The sequence below is a fragment of the Betta splendens genome, chromosome 24, assembly GCF_900634795.4.
Source record: "Betta splendens chromosome 24, fBetSpl5.4, whole genome shotgun sequence".
In the NCBI taxonomy this organism is placed as follows: domain Eukaryota; kingdom Metazoa; phylum Chordata; class Actinopteri; order Anabantiformes; family Osphronemidae; genus Betta; species Betta splendens.
Window position 1 is genome coordinate 432,985 of NC_040901.2, and position 21,921 is coordinate 454,905.

The 21,921-nt window shown below is 45.0% G+C and overlaps 1 protein-coding gene across 1 annotated transcript in view; it reads right to left on the minus strand.

The window, feature by feature from the left end:
* bach2b (BTB and CNC homology 1, basic leucine zipper transcription factor 2b) overlaps positions 1 to 7,475 on the minus strand; it is a 73,229-nt gene extending 65,754 nt beyond the window's left edge. Inside the window, exon 1 of the mRNA XM_029140808.3 lies at positions 7,077 to 7,475. The gene's annotated coding sequence lies outside the window, so the exon portion shown is untranslated. The remainder of the gene's footprint in view (positions 1 to 7,076) is intronic.
* Between the last annotated feature and the right edge of the window lie 14,446 nt (positions 7,476 to 21,921).

Genomic DNA, 21,921 nt, shown 5'->3' on the forward strand with positions numbered 1-21,921 from the left:
CAGCAAGTCGATGTCTCGCTCACTCTTAGCGTAAAGCTTGATGTCATCCATGTAGACGAGGTGACTTATGGTGGCCCCGTTCCGGAGTTGGTATCCATAGCCAGTCTTGTTTATTATTTGGCTGAGGGGGTTCAGACCTATGCAGAACAGCAGTGGGGACAGTGCATCTCCTTGGTATATGCCACATTTGATGGATACTTGGGCAAGTGGGTTCCCATTGGCTTCAAGGGTGGTTCTCCACAACCTCATCGAGTTTGCAATGAAGGCCCTTAGAGTTCTGTTGATGTTGTACAGCTCCAAGCATTCAGTGATCATAGGCTTTCTTCTAGTTGATCCAGGCTGTGCACAGGTTGGTGTGTCGCACTCTGCAGTCTTGGGCGACTGTTCTGTCTACCAGGAGTTGGTGTTTGGCTCCTCTCGTATCCTTACCAATGCCCTTCTGTGCTTCGCTCATGTATTGACCCATGTGCCCACTTATCTTAGCTGCGGTGATGCCTGACATGAGCTTCCATGTTGTGGAGAGACAGGTTATTGGCCGGTAGTTGGATGGGACTGTGCCCTTTGAGGGATCCTTCATTATCAGGATTGTTCGCCCTTCGGTTAGCCATTCATGGTGAGTCCCATCCCTTAGCAGCTGGTTCATTTGTGCTGCCAGGCGCTCATGGATTGCAGTGAGCTTCTTTAGCCAGTAGGCGTGGATCATGTCAGGGCCAGGTCCTGTCCAGTTTTTCATACCTGAGACTCTTTGTTGGATGTCTGCCACTGTGATAGTCACTGGGTTCTGTTCAGGGAGGTTGCTGTGGTCTTCCCTCAGATCCACCAGCCACTGTGCATTGTTGTTGTGTGATGCCTCCCTCTCCCATATACCCTTCCAGTACTGTTCAGTTTCCAGCCTTGGTGGGTCTGCTCTGTTGTTATTACCCTGCCATTGAGAGTACACTTTCGCAGGTTGTGTTGCGAACAGCCGGTTTATTCCCCTGGCTTCGTTATCTGTGGTGTATCTCTTTAGGCAGCTGGCCAAGGCTTGTAGCCTTTGCTTGGCAGTTTCGAGTGCTTCAGGTATGGTCATCTGGCTGTACCTCTTAGGCATCGGTCTTTTCATTGCACCTCTCTGGGCCTCTGTCATTTGGCTCACTTCCCTCCGAGCTGCCTTGATTTTTGCCTCCAACCTTCGTTTCCATGGTGGGTATTGTTTCTCATGGCTCCCATGGTTGCTCTTATAGCCAAGCACCTCTAGTGCAAGCACCTCTAGAGCTTGGTAGGGATCGGTGTGGTAGGGATCGCTCTCAATGCTGCATTCACATCTTCGATGAGACTTTCTGATGTTTATTAACATACCATATAAAATATTTGTTGTTTTCTTCTAATTTGCCAGGCAACATTACAACAGCAAAGTGGTGTTGAACATATGAATGAAGTCTATCCAACTCCAATATCCAAAAGTTGTCTTTTTACCCATTATAAACCAGTTTACATTCAAATGTTACTTATTCATAAAAACTATGGGCCTGTTCTTATCTGACTAAATGTAATAGAACTTCTAACACTGTGTCTCTTCCTGTGCTAGTGGTTGAAGAAATGTTTCACTTTTTTTCGAGTAGCAAACTACTGAATGAAAAGAAAAGTAAAGTATATAAAGTAAAGAACATAGATTAGAGTATTTATACTTCGCTATCACAATGAGTAGCACTTGCTGAGCATAATGAGAAATGGATTGCTTTTCTACTACTAATGGTATAGGGGAGGAAAAGCATTTCATTTGACCCTGATCTACATCAACATCGTAAAGAAGAAGCCCAACCAATAATAACTCCCAAGATGTCTGCGTGATCATGCCCTGAAATGATGTGGCAAAACTCTGTATTATAGGCTGATTTACTTTTAATTACAAATAAATTAGACATGTCTGACATGTATCAGCATACATATTACTCCCTGACAGGAAGCTTGAGTACAAATCGAGGTAAAAATGACACCTTTACACTTTCTCGCATTAGAATTATTTTCCCGTTCTCTGTGTATATACTGTGTAATAATTCAACACACAAGAAGACACCTAGAGGGCACAATGACCTACTGGAGTGCACGGACAAGATCAGGACCTATGGCTGCCTGCTGCGAAATCCTGCTGATCCTGTTGTAAGCTTACTGGTTTACAGCACAGTGTAAAGGCACAGTAAAGGAAGCAGGCACATTACTGCACCTCCATGTACACAGCCTTCAACTCCCCTCCCACCACTACATTAAACTACCTCCCAACCACCTGTGCTGGTCTCACAGGATGGCCCCCACCCTCTTTTCTCTAACACAAACCCTTTCACAGCTGCACTTCTTTACCGAACCACACGCTGAACATATTTTGTTTACCACTGGTGAAGAATGTGTATGACTATTACCTTCCTCAAAATGCACATAGGCACCAATAGTTTGTAGATTTAACACAAATGATTAGCATAGCATTACAGGTAAACCAATATCAGAATACTGAGAGCTGAGTAACCATAGTTAAGAAGTGAATTAGTAATATATTATGGATTTCACATGATGCATTTAAATAATTTAATTCACTACTAAGTTTCACTAAACACTGAGCACATATTTGTGTAATAGGTAGGCTTTGAAGTAGGCTTCAAAATCATGCAATTAGAAAAAGATCAGTATTTTCTGAACACATGTTTACTTAGTATATTTATTATTTCTTACTGATATCCCATTCAATGTAGACTAAGTAATCAACTCAAACAAATGGACAACATCTTTTCATAAGGGTCTTTCCAGGTTCATCACTCCATGTACCATAAATTGTTAGACATATAAGATTTCACTGTGCTAGACTGAACACAGCTTCTTTTTGGACTCTGAAGGTGAAAACAGGTTGAAGAAAACAAAACTATTTTTTCAGGGAGTAGCAAGCCCTCTAGCATTAGGTCTCTACCGTAACTTAGTAGGTATGGACACGTCAAAAAGTTGGAATAATTTCTGGGTGAGAAATTTCAAATTCATGAGAGATTATGATCATTGATGTTCAGAAAAACAAAAATTCCAAAGCGGGATCTTATTTCTTATTTCTAATCACATCATTTTTAACATCATTTTCAATATTGTAGTGTTGTATTGTATGGGCAATGTTTGGAACCTTTCTCATATGGAACAAATCCAAACACATTTTATTGCTGACATATCACTACTCTAAGGTATCCTTTAAATCCTAAGTAATACAAATTTTGTGTATTGGCTCATCAAGGGATCACAGCCTTACTCCTTTTTCAACCACATATACAGTACAATACATATTGCTGATTACATGCATCCAGTTCCTCACTGACAGAATGTGCCCGATCCAGGTTAATACAGTGACACAGTAATAAAAAAGTGTATACAGCGCAGGAATACTGAAAAGTACAACATGGGGCTTTAAGAGCCAGAGTTTAAACCAGATGCTCAATTCACAAATGGCTTGGAATTTGTCATCATGAAACTTCTCTGCTGCCTGTCAGAGTTAAAAGTAGGAACAGAAACCATATGCACCATGCACACTTTTTTCATTGTTGCAGTGGACCTGGCAGTATCAAACATCTGATAAAAGCTCAGACTTTAGAGGAAAACGCACAAAACAGCACTCTTCTACGTATGCACTAGTGACGTAGGAGGTAGGGGGTGGGGAAAAACTGTGTCAACACTAGCATCATTTACACAAACCCTTACAGTATATTTAGAAACACTCTGTGACCAACAATAAGTGATACTACTGATACTGTGCCACTATTACACTGTGCTTAGGTTTTTACTTCATACAACCATTTTTTCAACCCCCTCCATAACTACCTAACCTGTCCTCATTTCCTTTTCCAGTGTAAACTCACAGTTTTGAAGTTGAAGCGCCTATGAGCAGAAGAAGTCTGTGAGATCATCAAATGTTTGATGCAATTATAAGGATGATTAGGGCGTATTCATAAAATCTCACAGGCAACAAGAAAAAAAAGAACAAGAATCAGCAGTCTGTCTGAGGTGGTTTAGATTTTATAGCTGCTTGGCAAGCGTCTGTGCTACAGCAAACACAGAGACAGGCACTGACACTGCAACCACAAACTGCTGAAACTGATGAGAGCTGGGTCTGACACCACCAGTATGCATCATGGTGGGTGTAGAAGAATGAACAGCAACATCACAACAGAGAAAGAGAGAGAGTGAGAGAGAGAGAGAGAGAGCGAGAGGGAGAGAGAGAGAGAGAGAGAGAGCGAGAGAAAGAGAAAGAGAAAGAAAGAGAGGGGAGGCAGGGGGTGGGACACAATAGTCTTTGGTGTTAAGTGTGGGTTCTAAGTTTTCTCCTGGCAGTTCAGTTCCATCTACGCCTCACACTGGCAGCAGCCCAGTAAAGCATGCCTTTGTGCTGATGCTGGAAGAGTTATGAGAGCTTTTTTTTTCTTTTTCCAAGCCAAAGCACTGACTTGGAATGTTGAGCTAAACTGGCGGGTGTTACTCAAAAACCCTCAATGATGCAAATGAGTCTGACACAGAGAAAAGATCACTAAGAGTTGAGGTTTTGTAGCTTTCCAGTCATTTGTTTAAGAAGGGGAATTTGCTTTCACAAAGTGAAACGTATCAAGACTAAAAACAAAAATGTATACTCAAATCATTACATGTGTGGTTTCATCACTAACTTACTTAAAGTCCTCTGTTAGTGGCTTCTTTAGCCATTATCAGTTTGATGCAACCTTGTAACCTGATGTAACTTTGCAACCTTCAGTAACGTGTACTAGAGGATTACTAAAAATCCTTGGAAGATCAGGGGTGAAGGCACAAGCAGGGTTCCATGAATGATCCTTTTAGTGTGTGACATTTTGGTTGGGAACTTTGGGACGTATGTGACTATGCCCTAAAATGACTAACTTACACTGAGAGTTGTTCCAAACTGAGGGTTATATAATGACAGACAGTTTGGTCAACATTATTAGTCATGTGTTTCAAAGAATGTCAGTGGGGTTTTACTAATTTCATTTGTGCTATCATTTTGAGAGTTTGGGTAGGACAAAAGTTTCAAAATGGTTCATTATTGATCCAAATATTGTTTTGAAAGCATAGTGAAAGATATTTCCATTAAAAAAAGTTAACGTTAATGGTGAGTATTATACACACATATGAAAACATCAGGTTTTCTGTATTTACAAGATCATTGAAAGAAGACAAGAGTGAAAGAACAAAAATGTTTGTAATTCCAAATTTTAAACTATATATCCTGGGTTAAATTACTAAAGCTTTTTGAAACCATATTTATCCAATCAAATCTGCTTTATTTATCTAGCACATTAAACAACAACCAGGTTGATTGAAGTGCTTTACATACATAAAGCAGGGAAGTAAAAACCATAATAACAAACACATAATGATTAAAAGATAGTTAACGAGTTCTGAAGCAGAGATATGCATACAATTCGATATTTAGGATTACTATGTGAGATAACCAATCGCTGGTTGTGTCAACCGGACACATACGCATTCACTTAAGCTGCACGTCGCCGAGCAAGTCAAGATGAAGGTCCAACTGTACAGAACAAAAGGCTCAGTATGTAAAAGTGAGCAGGAGTGCTGCCGCCATACGTGTTGTGAAGCGATGTCAGTAAACGCGAGAACTGTTTTAATTTCAGCTGTGAATTAGGATCAAGGTTCACTATAATGCTTCGTCCTTATCGTGGATTCTTAGCCACCTGCAGCACTCACGCACCGAATGTATTTGTTTTACTTCAGAGCAATAATGCGATATATCCTGACAAAAAAGGTGGAGCACGGACAGTGATGCTGCACCCCAACCCCCCTCAGTGCAATCACCGCGTTGCATCAGCACTAACAGACAAAGAAGCTGCCATGAATGTCATTGCTTCTTTGCTTCTCAAAATGCCTTATCACCACATTTAATTGCAGCATCACTGCACTGACCCATGATTTCAGCGCCAGTCAGACACAAGACGATTGAAGAGTAGCATGCAGGCATAAACACATTTCTTCTCGTTTTGTTAGATAGTGCACTGCCTGGAGACAGTCGGCAAATAGGTTCGTTTACAACTACACATTAAACAATGAAAACGTAAGATCCGAAATTTGAGATTGAGCTCGTCAGTCGATTTATTCTCAGAATAAACTTTGTGAAAAACACACAGACCATTTTAATTAATCTAAATCTACAGTGTCTTTATGCTATGTTCTATTTATAGCATTGACAGCAACATAGCATTTAACAAATAGTAAAACCATTATAAAATATGTTTATAAGTATACCTTTAATTTGTCAATGGCTCGGGATTTTAAATTATTCACGACCTGAGTCATACACAAAACCAGACAGGAACTGACTAATCTACTACTGCAGCACTGATACACATGGCAATGGAGAACTCTTCGTAAAGGGACAGCGTTTAAAAAAAATTGTCACTAGTTGGTGCGGATTACTGCTTTTAACGGTAGAACGGTGAGGGGAGTCGATCTACATACGGCAAAAGCTTAGCTATGTGAATATTTTATTCAAACATTTAAAGCTTGATACGATTCAACTCGGTGTCGGAACAAATAAGGCTCGTCCTTACACATTATCACAGTTAATACTTTGAGACTACTCAGAAATGCACAATAATTATTACAACAACAACAACATTAATAATTAGCAAAAAGTGTGTAAGCGTTTACGAAGTTGTCCCATAGGATCTCCAACATCTCTACTTTGCAAAAACAAAGCACCAGAGAAAAGGGAGCGCAAACGGCGTATTGACTGAAAACATAACAGGATGTGGTACAGAGTTTGTGTTTCACTCCTGAACCCGCGTTCACACCCCAGCACTTCAATATTCGCACCACCGCCGAGCTTTCACTATTCATCCATGCGGGGTTTCTGTTTTGCTGCTAGTGACTTTCCATACATCACAGATGAGTGTCTTGGCTAAAGCCCATAGCTGTGTCTCTTGTACAAGTTTGCAACGGCTATAAGAAGAGGTAGCATCAAAAGACTTCACAGCAGACTACACTGCGGTTAGCCTAGCCTGCTAGTTAGATAGAGAAAAGATGCCAAGAACATGCATGTAGCTCACCTTTTGCTTTCTATTCTGTTCGTATTCCAGCCCTTTCGTCACTGTCCCACGTAAATTCTTTCACATGATGACTTGCTTTATCGTTCCCTCAACGTCTCCTTGCTGCATATAGGTCACTAATCTTCCGAGATGTGACTTGGCTATTTCTCTCTTGCAAAAACACAACGTCCGAGATTTTACTATCCGTTCTTCTACGTGTGCGCGCGCGTGCTTTATGTTTGCGTAGTGATCCAGCGCGACGTAACGCTTCGTCTCCGACGTTTGTTACATTCGACTGGAACGCCTCCCCTCAGTCGCTACATTGTTGACATTCGGCCGATGACGTCATGCTATCCCCTCATTCACAACATCTTAAGCGCGGTGTTGCCTGGCGTTGGTGCCACTGGGGAACTGGGGGAGTGCGCTACCTCGGATATGCGCAGAAAAGCTTGAAGAATCGTACCAGCAGCTTCTCGCTCAAACCCTTCCCCTCGTGCATGCTGGCTCGGCAGCCTTGCCCCTCTCCCATCTCCTTCCTCCCGATGCGGGAACCCCAGGCAAAAGATGACATAAGACATTTTATAACAATTTACAAAACGAAATTATGAAAACATAATATCATATTTAGCCTAATACCAAGTCACTATGTATCCATAAAATTACTTATTATTATTTGTATAAAACATTATTGTAATTACTGCATGATAAACATGAATATTTATTTTTGTTGTTCTATAAATAATAGAGATCTATAGAAACATTAGACCATAATATAACTACACTACAAAGGGGGGGGGGGGGGGCACCAATGAGGGTGGCACGGATTTGTTCTGAAAGGAGTGCATATTCCTTTTGGACAAACAAACAAACACACAAACAAACAGACAAAAAAACAAACACTCATACGAACAGCTTTGATTTCTAAAACAATGCCCTCAAGGAATTTAAATGTAAGAATTATCATAGTAAAATAAGATAAAATAATCTAGCCACAGGGGTTGCAAGCCAGTGACTTCCGTACAGGTCCCAAGCCTGGATAAATAGAGAGGGTTGCGTCAGGAAGGGCATCCAGCATAAAACGTGCCAAAAACAACCATGCTACTCGTCAATAAGAATTTCATTAGCCAGACAGAGAGATAGAGATGGGAAGGATATGCAACAGATAAGGGTGATAGAGGCTGGACAGAATCAGGAACGAGCTCATCAAAGGGACGGCTCTTGTTGCCTGTGTTAGTAACAAAGTCAGAGAGGCCAGACTCAGATAGCTTGGACGTGCAGAGGAGGGATAGTGAATATATTGGCAGAAGGATGTTAGAGATGGAGCTGCCAGGCAAGAGGGTAAGAGGACGACCATGGAGCAGATACATGGATGTGCTGACAGAGGACATAAAGTTGGCTGGTGTGAGTGTAGAGGATGCCCAGGATAGAGTGAGATGGAAAAGGATGATTCACTGTGGTGACCTGATGGGAAAAGCTGAAAGAGAAGTAGATAGTAAGATAAGGCTTTTATTTATTCCACAATGGGGAAAATGAAGTTTGTGTCCTTTCTCGCACGACTCCATATCGATTTACATAAAAAACAGAATAGGGTAAAAGAAAACGTTAAAAAACACAAAGAAAAGAACACAAAAGGAAAGAGCTGCTGAGTCTTCCTGTCACTCACGTGGTGCCATCTTGAACACCTAGTTCAGCAGACAGCCTGTTCTTCATTTTAGTATTCACATTTCATTGGACATTTTACAAGTCACATCCAAAGATAGGGAGACAAAGAAAAGGAATTTTAAAATGTATGCAAGTCGGTAGGTGTGTGCTAATCCAACACTGTAATAAATAAATAACCATTTTAAATAAATAAAAATAATTTAAATTATTATCTAATTATACTGTATATGGAATTTCTACTTAAACTTTTTTAGTTTAAGTATCTTGGGGTCTTGTTCACGAGTGAGGAAAGAAGGAGCGTGAGTTTGATAGACGAATCGGTGCGGCGGCTGCAGTAATGCGGTCGGTGTATTGGTCCGTCGTGGTGAAGAGGGAGCTGAGCCAAAAGGCAAAGCTCTCAATTTACTGGTCAATCTACGTTCCTACCCTCACCTATGATCATGAGCTTTGGGTCATGACCAAAAGGGCAAGGTCACGGATACAAGCGGCTGAAATGAGCTTCCTCCGCAGGGTGGCTGGGCGCTCCCTTAGAGATAAGGTGAAGAGCTCTGTCACCCGGGAGGAGCTCGGAGTAGAGTCGCTGCTCCTCCACATCGAGAGGAGCCAGTTGAGGTGGCTCGGGCATCTGGTTCGGATGCCTCCTGGACGCCTCCCTGGGGAGGTGTTCCGGGCATGTCCCACCGGTAGGAGGCCCCGAGGAAGACCCAGGACTCGCTGGAGAGACTACGTCTCTCGGCTGGCCTGGGAACGTCTTGGGGTCCCACCGGAAGAGCTGGAGGAAGTGTCCAGGGAGAGGGAAGTCTGGAACTCTCTGCTCAGACTGCTGCCCCTGCGACCCGGCCCTCGATAAGCTGATGAAAATGGATGGATGGGTGGATGGATGGAATTTCTAGAATAGCTATTGTTTGAAGGAGTGTTTTGGTTTCGTTTTTGTGTGCGTGACAAACGGGAAGGCAGTGGCATTTACCTGCCCGGGCTGCAGGAGGACCTCCGCTGGTGCTTCGGGGAGCTTGCCAAGCAGTACGTGGAGGCATCCAGTCTAAGGCTCCGCACTGTAAAGATGGTTATCGCCATCCTGGAGGGGTAGTTTTGGTGGCGTGATTATTATGGCGCTTTTCGAGGGGCTCAAGTCAGTGCGGAGAGACCTGGTACGCGCTCTGTGCGCGGCACCGGCCGGCGTCTCTCTGGCTGTTCCCGCTACCAGCTCATTGGCTCAAGCCCCGGTTCCTGTGGCCGCTCAGTCGCTTCAAGCTCACGTTCCTGTCGCCGCTCAGTCAGGTCAGCAGGTCGTTCCTGCTCTTGCTCGGCCCCGAAGAGGTTGCTCCTGCTCCAGTTCCTGTCGGCCTCCCTGAAGAGGCCGCCCCAGCTCCTGCCAGCCTCCCTGAGGAGACTGGGTTCTGGGGTTCGAGACTGGCTTCCGCCGGCCTGGGGCTCCGCTCGGTGCTCAGGTGACCACAGCTGGTCTCATCTGTGGTGGTTCAGTCTCCGGTGGACAGGAAGTGGGCGCTCCGCTCCTGGTTCCAGTGTCTTCTAGTCCATTGTGTGCAGGTGCAGCTCATAGCGGTCGGGTCCCGACCACATCTGCTTCAGGTTCTGGTGGTCCGGATCCGGCTACGTCTGTCTCGGTTCCTGGTGGTCTGGTACTGGTCAAATCCGCTTCAGCTCCTTGTGGTCTGGCACCGATCGCTTCCGCAGTGATTCCTGGTGGCCCAATCCCGGCCACGCCTGCCTCAGTTCCTGGTGGTCCGGTGTCGACCACGGTTATCTCAGCTCCTGGAGCTCCGGCACCAACCACACCCGCCATGATTCCTGGTGGCCCAGTCCCGGCCACGCCTGCTTCGGTGCCAGATGGTCCAGCACCAACAGCGTCAAACCAGGCTCCACGGCTGGGTTTGTCTCTGGTCCTGGCGCCTCGCCTGGCTCCGTCTCCACGTCTGTCCTCATTGGGGGTTCTGGTTCCGGCGCCTCATCTGTCTTTGTCTCTGGTCCTGAGTCCGGCTCCCCGTCTACCCTCGGCGGTGGTCCTGGTTCCGTCGTCCCGTCTGTCTTTGTCTCTGGTTCTGGTCCCATGTCTGCCCTCGTCTCTTGTTCTGGTACCACGTCTGTCCTGGTCTCTGGTTCCAGCGGTCCGCCGGCTCTCGTCTCGTCTGCCTGACGGGTGGCCTTGCCCTTGGCGCATCCTGTGGCAGGGATGATGCTGCCTCCTGTGGCAGGGATGACGCTGCCTCCTGCGTTGTCTGCCATCTCGGCTGTCCGGTCCCAGGGGTGACTCCCTGCCCTGCGGTCACCGTTTCCTGCCACGGCGGTGGCGCTGCCTCTGCCGTCACTGGCCGCCACGCCTCCTCAGCCTCTTGGTGCGTCGCCCATCTGGAGAGCACAATCTCGTGTGTTGGGCCACTGGAGGTGTCATGTTCAGACGCCGGCCTCCTAGGACTCCAGCCTTGTCCTGGAGTACAGAAGGTGCCGTTTCGGCCCGGTGGCTGCAGGGCCGAGACTCTCCTCGCCTCCACCCTCCCTGAGGGAATGTCTGGACTTTGTATTTCTCCACGTTATGGACTCCTCACATGGACTCTGTTTTGTGTTTTACTCCTGCAAGTCATTTCCTAGGTTTTGTTCTGGCCCGCCTCCTGTCCTCCCTCTGCCCACCCTGTACTCTGTCCCTTGCACGTTTTGGGCGCCTGGGAACTCGCCCTTAAGGGGAGAGTTCTGTCACAGCCTGGACTTACTTCCTGCTTTATTTTCTTGTACTTCCGGTTTTGTCTTGTCACTTTTAGTTTAGCTTTACTTTGCAGTCACATGATCTCACCAGCTGTTTTCCATCAATCATTACTCACCTAGTATTTAAGCACCATGTTTTACCATAGTCCCTTGCCAGATTGTCGTCGTTCTCATGATCCACATTCCAGCGCTACTTGATGTCCAGTCCCGTGCATGATCCAGTTTGTTTCCACCGTCTTGTCTCTTGTCCAGCCTCTGATATTTCCATTACCGTGATTTTTGACCATAGTCGTTTTTTTGACCATTGTTTTTGTTCTCACTACGTCCCTGCATCGACTACCGTGGACTCAACGCCACCACCGTCCGAGACTCCTATCCCCTTCTGCTGCTCTCCTCAGCGTTTGAACTTCTTGCCGAAGCTAGGTTCTTCACCAACTCGATCTCAGGAATGCATACCACCTGGTTCACATCAATTCAATTCAATTCAATTTTATGTATATAGCGCCAAATCACAACAAAGTTATTTCAAGGCACTTTACAAAGTAAGGTTTAAAACCTCACACAACTAAACCCAACAAATCCCACATACAGCAAGCATTTAATTTGACAGCAACAGTGAAGAGGAAAAACTCCCTCTCTAACGAGGAAGAAACCTCCAGCAGAACCAGACTGGATGTGGGCGGCCATCTGCCTCGACCGGTTGGGGTGAGAGGATTGAGAGATAGAAAAGCACAGCAACAGCAACAAGCAACAACAAGCAACAACAGAGCACAGGCAGGATGGTAGGACCAGGGACTGGATGCAGGCAGAATGGTTGGATCCGCAGCTGCCCACCACAGACACCAAACTTTGAGTCCAATGATACCTGTAGGTGAGGACAGAGAGGGAGAAAGAGTGGGGGTGGGGGGGAGAGGAGAGAAGCACAACTACTGGACAGAAAGAGACAAGGTTAGTTAAACATGGGACAATGATGGGAGGTTATGGGACAGAGGAGGTAGAAGGAAACAGAGGAGCTCAGTGTATAAATTAAGTCCCCCAGCAGTCTATGTCTATTGCAGCTTAACTAAGAGATGGTTCCTGTGACTAACAATAATTGCCAGTGACCTGAACCATCTCTAACTATAAGCTTTATCAAAGAGGAAGGTTTTAAGCCTAATCTTAAAGGTGGAGAGTGTGTCAGCTTCTCGAACCTGAAGAGGGAGCTGGTTCCAGAGGAGAGGAGCTTGGTAGCTAAAAGCTCTGCCCCCTGTTCTACATTTAAACACTCTAGGAACCACAAGTAGCCCAGCGCTCTGAGAACGAAGTGTTCTGCTGGGAGCATAAGGAACTATAAGGTCTTTAAGATAAGAAGGAGCTTTATCATTGAGTACTTTGTATGTGAGTAGGAGAATTTTAAATTCTATCCTACATTTTACAGGCAGCCAGTGCAGAGAAGCTAATGTACGAGAAATGTGATCTCTCTTTCTAAGTCCTGTCAGAACTCTGGCTGCAGCATTTTGAATGAGCTGTAGGCTTTTTAAGGAGCTGTTAGGACATCCTATGAGTAAGGAGTTACAGTAGTCCAGCCTAGAGGTAACAAATGCATGGATCAGTTTCTCTGCATCGCTCTGAGAGAGGATGCTTCTGATTTTAACTATATTTCTAAGGTGGAAGTAGGCGGTTCTGGAGATTTGTTTAATGTATGATGTAAAAGAGAGATCCTGGTCAAACATGACACCAAGGTTGCTCACAGTAGAAACTGAAGCTAATGTTATGCCATCCAGGGTGGCTATCTGACTCAATAGTGTCTCTCTCAGATTTTTAGGCCCAACAATAAGAGTCTCGGTTTTATCTGAGTTTAGTTGAAGGAAGTTTTGGGACATCCAGGATTTGATGTCTTTTAAACAACCCTGAATTTTGACTAGTTGATCTGTTTCATTTGGTTCCAAGGACATGTATAGCTGAGTATCATCTGCGTAAAAATGAAAATTAATAGAATGCTTTCTAATGATCTCACCTAGAGGAGACATGTATAGGCTAAACAGAATTGGACCCAGCACAGAACCCTGTGGAACTCCATAGCTAATCCTTGTGCGTGTGGAGAATTTATCATTAACATGAACAAACTGGAATTTGTTCAACAAATAGGATTTAAACCATCCCAATGCTGTTCCATTAATCCCGATTCTATGTTCTAGTGTCTGTAATAGAATGTTATGATCAATTGTATCAAATGCAGCACTAAGATCTAACAGGACAAGGACAGAAACTAGACCATTGTCCGAAGCTAATAGAAGATCATTAGTGACTCTAACCAGAGCTGTTTCTGTGCTATGATGTTTTCTAAATCCTGACTGAAAATCTTCGTACAGGTTATTCCCACTAAGGTGGTCAGATAATTGTTTAGCCACGATTTTTTCCAGAATCTTGGAAATAAAGGGTAAATTTGAAATGGGCCTATAGTTGGCTAGTTGTCCAGGGTCAAGGGTTGGTTTTTTCAATAGAGGTTTGACTACAGCCACCTTAAAAGCCTGTGGTACATAGCCTAGTTGTAAAGATTGGTTGATTTGATTTAATATGGATGAGCTGATTAAAGGTAGAACTTCTTTGAGTAATCTGGTTGGGATTGGATCTAAAAGACAAGTGGACGACTTGGAAGAGTTAATTATTGAGGTTAACTCCATATGAGTTATGGGGGAGAAGCTGTCTAGGTAAGACAGAGGATTTAATAAATTTAAAGTTGATGGATCTAGACAGTGCTTTCTGTCATTTGGAAGAAGTCGCTGCTGAATGTTTTTTCTAATGATGATAATTTTATTAGTAAAGTAGTTCATAAAGTCATTGCTGCTGAGATTTAAGGGGATAGTAGACTCAATACAGCTATGACTCTTTGTCAGCCTGGCTACAGTGCTGAAAAGAAACCTGGGGTTGTTTTTGTTTTCCTCAATTAGGGAGGAATAATATGTTTTTCTAGCAGCACAAAGTGCTTTTTTATATTTCATTAGACTGTCCTTCCATGCAATGCAGTTTACATTCATTTTGTTGGAACGCCACTGTCTTTCTAGTTGTCTAGTCCTTTGCTTTAGGCTGCGGATGTCTGAGTTATACCACGGAGCTAACCTCCTCTGATTTACTGTCTTCTTCTTCAGAGGAGCCACTGTGTCTAACATTGTACGTAGAGAAGCTGCAGCATCATCTACAAGACAGTCAACCTGTTCATAAGGATTAAGGTGACTGTTCTCTGTGTATCTGCAAGACATTGAGGCAAAAGATGATGGAATCATCTGCTTGAATCTGGCAACAGCATTGTCAGATAAACATCTGCTATAGTAACATTTCTTTCCAGCTGTTATAGGGTCAGTTGTGCTAAATTCAAAAGTTAATAAGAAATGGTCAGATAACAGAGGGTTTTGGGGAAGAACTATTAAATTATCAATTTCAACCCCATATGTCAGGACAAGATCTAGGGTGTGGTTAAAACGATGAGTGGGTTCATTTACCTGCTGTGTAAAACCAATAGTGTCTATTAAGGAGTTAAAAGCAGTGCTGAGACAGTTGCTGTCAATATCTACATGAATGTTAAAGTCTCCCACTACAATGACTTTATCTGTGTTAAGAACTAAGTCAGATAAGAATTCAGAGAATTCAGTTAAGAACTCTGAATATGGAGCAGGAGGACGGTAAACAATACAAAACACAACTGGCTTCTGAGTTTTAGAGTCTGGGTGAGAAAGGCTCAGAGTGAGGCTCTCAAATGAGTTATAACTATGTTTAGGTTTAGGAGTAATTAATAAATCTGATTTATAAACTGCTGCTACTCCTCCACCTCTACCTGTACATCTTGGAACATGATAGTTGATGTGACTCATTGGAGTCGACTCATTTAAAGTAACATATTCATCCTGCTGCAGCCAGGTTTCAGTGAGACAGAACAGATCTATGTGATGGTCATTTATCAAGTCATTTATTAACAAGGATTTGGATGAGAGAGATCTGATATTTAATAAACCACACTTTATTAACTTACTGTTACTTTGTTCTGTAAGAGGAACTGTTTTGATGTTTATTAAATTCTGGTAAGTCACTCCTCTTTGATTTGTTTGTGACTTGTATAGTTTAGGTGGTCGAGAAGCAGACACAGTCTCTATGCGATAACTAAGACTAAGAGTGGGTGGCGGCTGTAGAGAACGTGCAGAGAGGCGTGTAAGACTGCGACTCTGCGTCCTGGGCTCCACTCTGAGTTGTCACGGAGTGGGGAGACTAAGCAACATGGCCATGTTACTAGAGAGCAGAGAGGCTCCGTTCAACGTGGGATGGACGCCGTCTCTTCTAATCAGCCCAGGTTTTGCCCAAAAAGTGCTCCAATTAGCCACAAAGCCCACATCGTTTGCAGGACACCACCTAGACAACCAGCGGTGGAGCAATGACAGCCTGCTATACATGTCATCGCTGGTCACATTGGGGAGGGGTCCAGAGAAAACTACGGAGTCCGACATTGTTTTGGCGAACGAACACACCGACTCAATGTTAGTTTTAGTGACTTCCGATTGGCGTAACCGGGCGTCATTAGCTCCTGCGTGTATTACGATCTTAGCGTACTTACGCTTATCCTTAGACAGGAGCTTAAGATAAGACTCAATGTCGCCCGCTCTGGCCCCAGGCAAACACCTAACTATGACCGCTGGATTCTCTAACTTCACGTTTCGGACTATGGAGTCACCAATGATCAGAGTGGGTTTCTCAGCGGGTGTGTCGCTGAGTGGGGAAAATCTGTTTGAAACGTGAAGCGGTTGGTGGTGAACCGTGGGCGCCTGCCTAAAGCTACGTTTCTTACGAGCCGTGACCCAGTCGTTGCCCAGCTGCCTGGGACCTGCCGGGGGACTGGTAGCAGCTAAGCTAGGAGGCTCCGCACCGGCTAAAGGGACCTGGCTAGCTGGCCTGTTTTCTAAAGTGCGACGCCGAGACTCTAAGTCTAACAACCTCGCCTCCAACCCTGCAACTAGCGTACACCTATTACAGATCCCATTACCATCACTAAAGTAGGCAGAGGATAAGCTAAACATAAGACACACCGAGCACCGAACAGAGCGAGAGGGAGAGGAAAAGGGGGAAGCCATAGCAGGAAAGTAAGCTAGGAGCTACGCTAGCGGAGAAAACACTTAGATAACAGTGTAAATTAGCAGGACGTTTAATGAAAGGAAAAGATGCTTGAGTGTTACAAGCTTGTTTTGCAACTTTCAGCAGTCGCTATCAGATATAAAACGATAATATTTAGAAAAGAGCGGAGAGTAACGCTGTACACACACAGCGGCAGCAAACCTCAGTAACCGGAAGTGACGCGATACGCTTACCGTCAGTCAGCCAACCACCAAGTCTCAGTGCCCCCAAAGAGGAAGAGAAAAGGGGATGAGTGGAAAACAGCTTTCAACACTCCTGCTGGTCATTACGAATACCTGGTAATGCCTTTTGGTCTCACCAATGCCCCAGCAATCTTCCAAGCCATGGTCAACGACATATTGAGCCCCATGATCAACGTCTTTGCCTTTGTGTATCTACACAATATCCTTGTCTTCTCACACACTTAAGAAGAAGAACACAGGGATCACGTTCGCCAAGTCCTGAAAAAGCTCTATGAGCACAGTCTGTTTGTCAAAGCTGAGAAGTGCGAGTTTCACGCTACCACCATCTCTTTCCTTGTGTTCATAATTACCCCTGAGGGCATCCAGATGGATCCAGCCAAGACGCAGGCCGTCGCCAACTGGCCTCAACCTCAGTGCCGACGAGATGTCCAGAGATTCTTAGGCTTCGCCAACTTCTATCTCTGCTTCATTCACAGATTTAGTTCCATAGCCTCACCTCTCCATAACTTAACCTCCTCTAGAGTCTCATTCCAGTGGTCTCCTGAAACTGAAACCGCCTTCCAGCGACTCAAGACGGCCTTCACCACGGCTCCTGTCCTGCGCATGCCTGATCCCAGCTGTCAGTTCGTAGTGGAGGTGGATGTCTCGGACTCTGGGGTTGGAGCGGTCCTCTCCCAGCGGGCTCCTCAAGGTGGGCGCTTGCATCCTTGTGCATTTCTCTCCAGGAAACGATCCCCAGCAGAGGGTAATTATGACATTGGGAACAAGAAGCTGCTAGCGGTCAAGGTGGCTTTGGAGGAGTGGTGCCACTGGTTGGAGGGAGCCGAGCAACCATTCAAGTATTCACAGACCACAAAAATTTCGAGTACATTACCACAGCCAAGCGTCTCAACTCACGTTAAGCCCGTTGGGGGCTGTTCTTTGCCCGGTTCAATTTTCACCTCTCATATCGCCCTGGATCCAGAAACGGCAAACCGGATGTACTATGGAGAGTGCATGAGTCTGAGTCTGAGGTTATGGAACCCACCACCATCCTGCCGGCTTCCTGTCTTGTAGGGGCCATCACAAGGTCCGTCGAGAGCCGTGTCCAGGAGGCAATTTGAGGTCTTCCTGTGCCTCCTTTCTGCCCACCAAATCGGCTGTTCGTCCCTCCGGAGCTTCGGGGGGAGGTAGTCCACTGGGCCCACACCTCGTCCTTCAGTTGCCACCCTGGGGTCCAGCGGACTGCGTTCGTGATCGGCAGTTGGTTCTGGTGGCCGTCCGTCCTCAAAGATGTACGGAAGTATGTAGCTGCCTGCCCTGTTTGCTCCCCCCTTAAATCATGGCACAAGCCGCCTCCGAGGTTCCTCCAGCCTCTACCAGTCCCACATCGTCCTTGGTCTCACATTGCCCTGGACTTTGTGACGGTCCCCCCACCGTCCAGGGGTAACACGGTTGTCCTCACAGTCATTGATCGATTTTGCAGATTAATCCATTTTGTCCCCCTACCTAAGCTTCCCTCAGCCAAGCAGACAGCCCAGGCGGTGTTGGACCACGTATTCCGGCTGCATGGGTTTCCCAAGGACGTTGTCTCAGACCGAGGGCCCCAGTTCGTGTCTCGTTTTTGGAAAAAATTCTGTGATCTACTCGAAGCCCAAGTAACCTTACCTTACCTCTGGTTACCACCCCGAAGCCAATGGTCAGACGGAGCGCACAAATCAGCAACTGGAAACCGGCCTCAGTCTTCTTGCCTCCACCAACCCAACATCCTGGAGCCAACAATTACTGTGGGTAGAATACGCTCATAATACTTTACCTTGTACCTCCACCGGCATGTCTCCATTTCAGTGCGCCTACAAACACCAGCCGCCTCTCTTCATGTCCTTGGAAAAGGAAATCATTATCCGTCCGCTCATGCCCTGCTGAGACCCTGCTTCCAGCGCACCTGGGCCCAGGCTAGACGAACCAGGCTTCTCACCCAGGAGCGTTACAAGAAGGCAGCAGACTGTCATCGTTTCGAGGCTCCAACATACACGGTGGGACAGCAAGTCTGGCTGTCCACCAAGGATCTCCCCATAAAGACCAAGTCACGTAAGCTATCACAGAAGTTCATCGGTCCATTCACTATTGAACGTGTTATCAATCCCTCTGCCTTCAAACTCACCCTTCCGAGAAGCATGCGTATCCACCCAACATTCCACGTCAGTCGCCTCAAGCCTTTCTGGTCAGCCCTCTGCCAACCCGCGGTTCCACCCACTCCGTTACCTCTTCCTCCATGGCTGGTTGACGGTGGTCCTGTCTACATGGATGCCGGCCTGGGACATCTTGGACCATCTTGGTCTAGGAATCCGCCCTAGACGGGGGGGGGGTTCTGTCATAATTTATGTTTCTTAGTTCCGTTTTCAGTTCATGTCCAGTTTTATTTTGTACTACTTCCTGTTTAGCTCCTTATCCAGTTTACCCAGTTTACTTCCGGTTCTTGTTATCATCACCTGCATCTCATTAGTAATTAGTCATCGAGTATTTAAGCAGCACCCCTCACCATAGCACCTTGCCAGATTGTTTACGTATTTCCTGATTAGCATTCCAGCATTCCTTGTACTCTTGCCTTTCGTGTTTGATTCTGTTTTGTTACCAACCCTGCCTTTTGCCTAACCTATGACAGTCCTGTGCCGTAAGTTGACCTTCGCCTGTACTCTGACCTCACCTGTGCCTACTCCTTGTCGGATCTTGTTTGCTGCCACAACGTGAATGACCTCTGCCTGCCTGACTTTGCTTATTAAACTTTTGATCTTAACCAAGCCGACGCTGTGCATTTAGGTCCTCATTAGGTCAACATTGCATTTACGTTGAATTAACTGCTGATTTTAAAAAATAAATCAACATTGACATAGCAACAAAACCTGTTAAATCTTGGTTGCATACCAAACTGTTGCACATAGTGTTTGCTCTCGGAGTGAGCAGTGTCAGGCTTAGGCAGAGATCGGACTCACATGCACAGCAATGAGACAACAGGTAGATGGTAAAACCAAGGTTTAATGCAATAACCCCAGTAACAGAAAGTCCAGAAATCGGCGGTCAGGAACACGAAACATGATCAATGACGAGGTGAGCTGAACTGGTAACTGCTGGAACGTGACGACTTGCATACAATGATCTAGCGAATGACTAATGAGAGTGGTGGTGGTTAAGTATCCAGGTGAGCGATGATTAATACGAGACAGGTGCGTGTAATGATAACCGGAAGTAATGCTAGCGTAAAACAGGGTGAGGCTGGAAACCGGAACTGTGACACATTAAGACAGGAAATGATCACAAAACCTGACAAGCAGACTCATACCCAGAAACTGGTTGCAGAACAGGCAATATTTATTGCTGGAGTACACAAGTGAAATGAGATCTATGGAAGCTCAAATTACGGAGCTAATGAGTCCAAAGAGGAGAGGAGTCTCGTTATAGTATGAAGTTATGAACGTAAGTAAATTATGGCAAATTATGGCAGTTTAAAACCGAAAATAAGAAGCTGAACGGTGCGCCCTCTCGCGTGCAGCGTTCGATTTATGGCAGACAAGCTACTGTAACCCTGATTTCTCGCTGTTGGTACGGGCAATTTTCTTTACGTGGAATGCTTCTTTAATGCACCACACGGCAAGACAGTACGGCACATGTACACTTTTTTCTTTACGCCGCTCTCACCCAACGCGCGTCACCTTTTTCCTGTCCCCCGTCAACAAGGACAGGTAGGAACTAATGTTGATGACAAATAAAATCACAGTAGCTGAAATGTCACGTTTCCCAAACATAAAATAAAAAAATAAAAAGGAATACTAACTAAGGTTACACTACTACAATTTAAAAAAGTGAATAAGGATGATCTAGACCGTTTATTTTTGCAGAGTAAACGTATGTAGAACAAACTACTTGCTGCATTAATGAGTCTTAGACCTGCAGCTGATCACGCCGCCTGATGCCCAGTCTCTTACGGAGCTTTGTCCCGGTGCTGAGGTATTTCTCACCTGCTGATCGAGTAGTAGCAACACATTAGCATGTCTATGCGGCTCTACGGGGGAGGGGAGGGATGAGAAGTTTGCCTTTGCGACTTTGAGCAAACATGAGACAAGCAAAAGCTTGGTCGAACTCAGATCCAAGTCATCTGAGTACGAAACACATCACATATCATTCGATCTCGTGTTTCATTGAGAGGCAGTCAGGAGCTCTCTGCTAAGACTGCTGCCCCGCGACCTGTCCACGGATGAGCTTCCATTAAAAATTAAAAGCAGAGGTTTTTAGTTTTACGTTTTTCTCTAAACGAAAAAAACAGCTTAAAAATCAAGTCCATGTGTTTTTGTTAAAAAATATTTTTGTTCGGGTAATTGGTTTGTAATGCGGTGCTTTTATTCAGGATAGATGGACGGATGGGAAATCAAAGTTTTGAAACGTACACGGGCCGAATAAGTCACATCAGCCACTCATTCAGTTACAATGACACGCACAGTCAAAACAAATTCTCGCTACATCTAGTGCACCATTCCCCCGTTCCTCTCGTAGCCTGCATTTGCACATTCATACATTTGTGTATTGGTCACTCTCTGTCTGGACACATGACTCCGAAACACGTCACGTGTTTGTGTAAGAGTTTGACGTGTCCACCAAATTATAAGCAGAGGTAACGAGAGAACGACTTTTTGTGTTTTCCGTGTGTCTCTAAACAATAAAAACATATTAACTCCAATTCCGTGTCTTTTTGTAAAAAACAAATATTTTTGCCTGTTTTATTGGTTTGTAAGGCGGTGCTTTGATTAAAATCCGTTTGCAGCTCAACGAAAGAGAAACGAAAACGCCGGTGAAAGTGGCTGGATGGATGGGTGGGAAATGAAAATGTTGAAACGTACACTGGTCGAATAAGTGCTCTCAGTCACTCAGTTACAATGACACGCACAGTCAAAACAAGTCAAACAGCAGTTCTGCAGACACAGAGTAAACGCGTAGGAACAAACATGCTGCTGTAATGCGTCGCTGTAGATCTGCTGATTTCTGGCGTCCTGTCAAAATTACGATCGACAACTGCTGTAAAACAAATTCCTGTGATTATTACGGTTATTTACGTAAAATCTACGACTATTGGAAAACATTCATTAACAAGTCGTGGAAGTTTAAAACCTAAATAA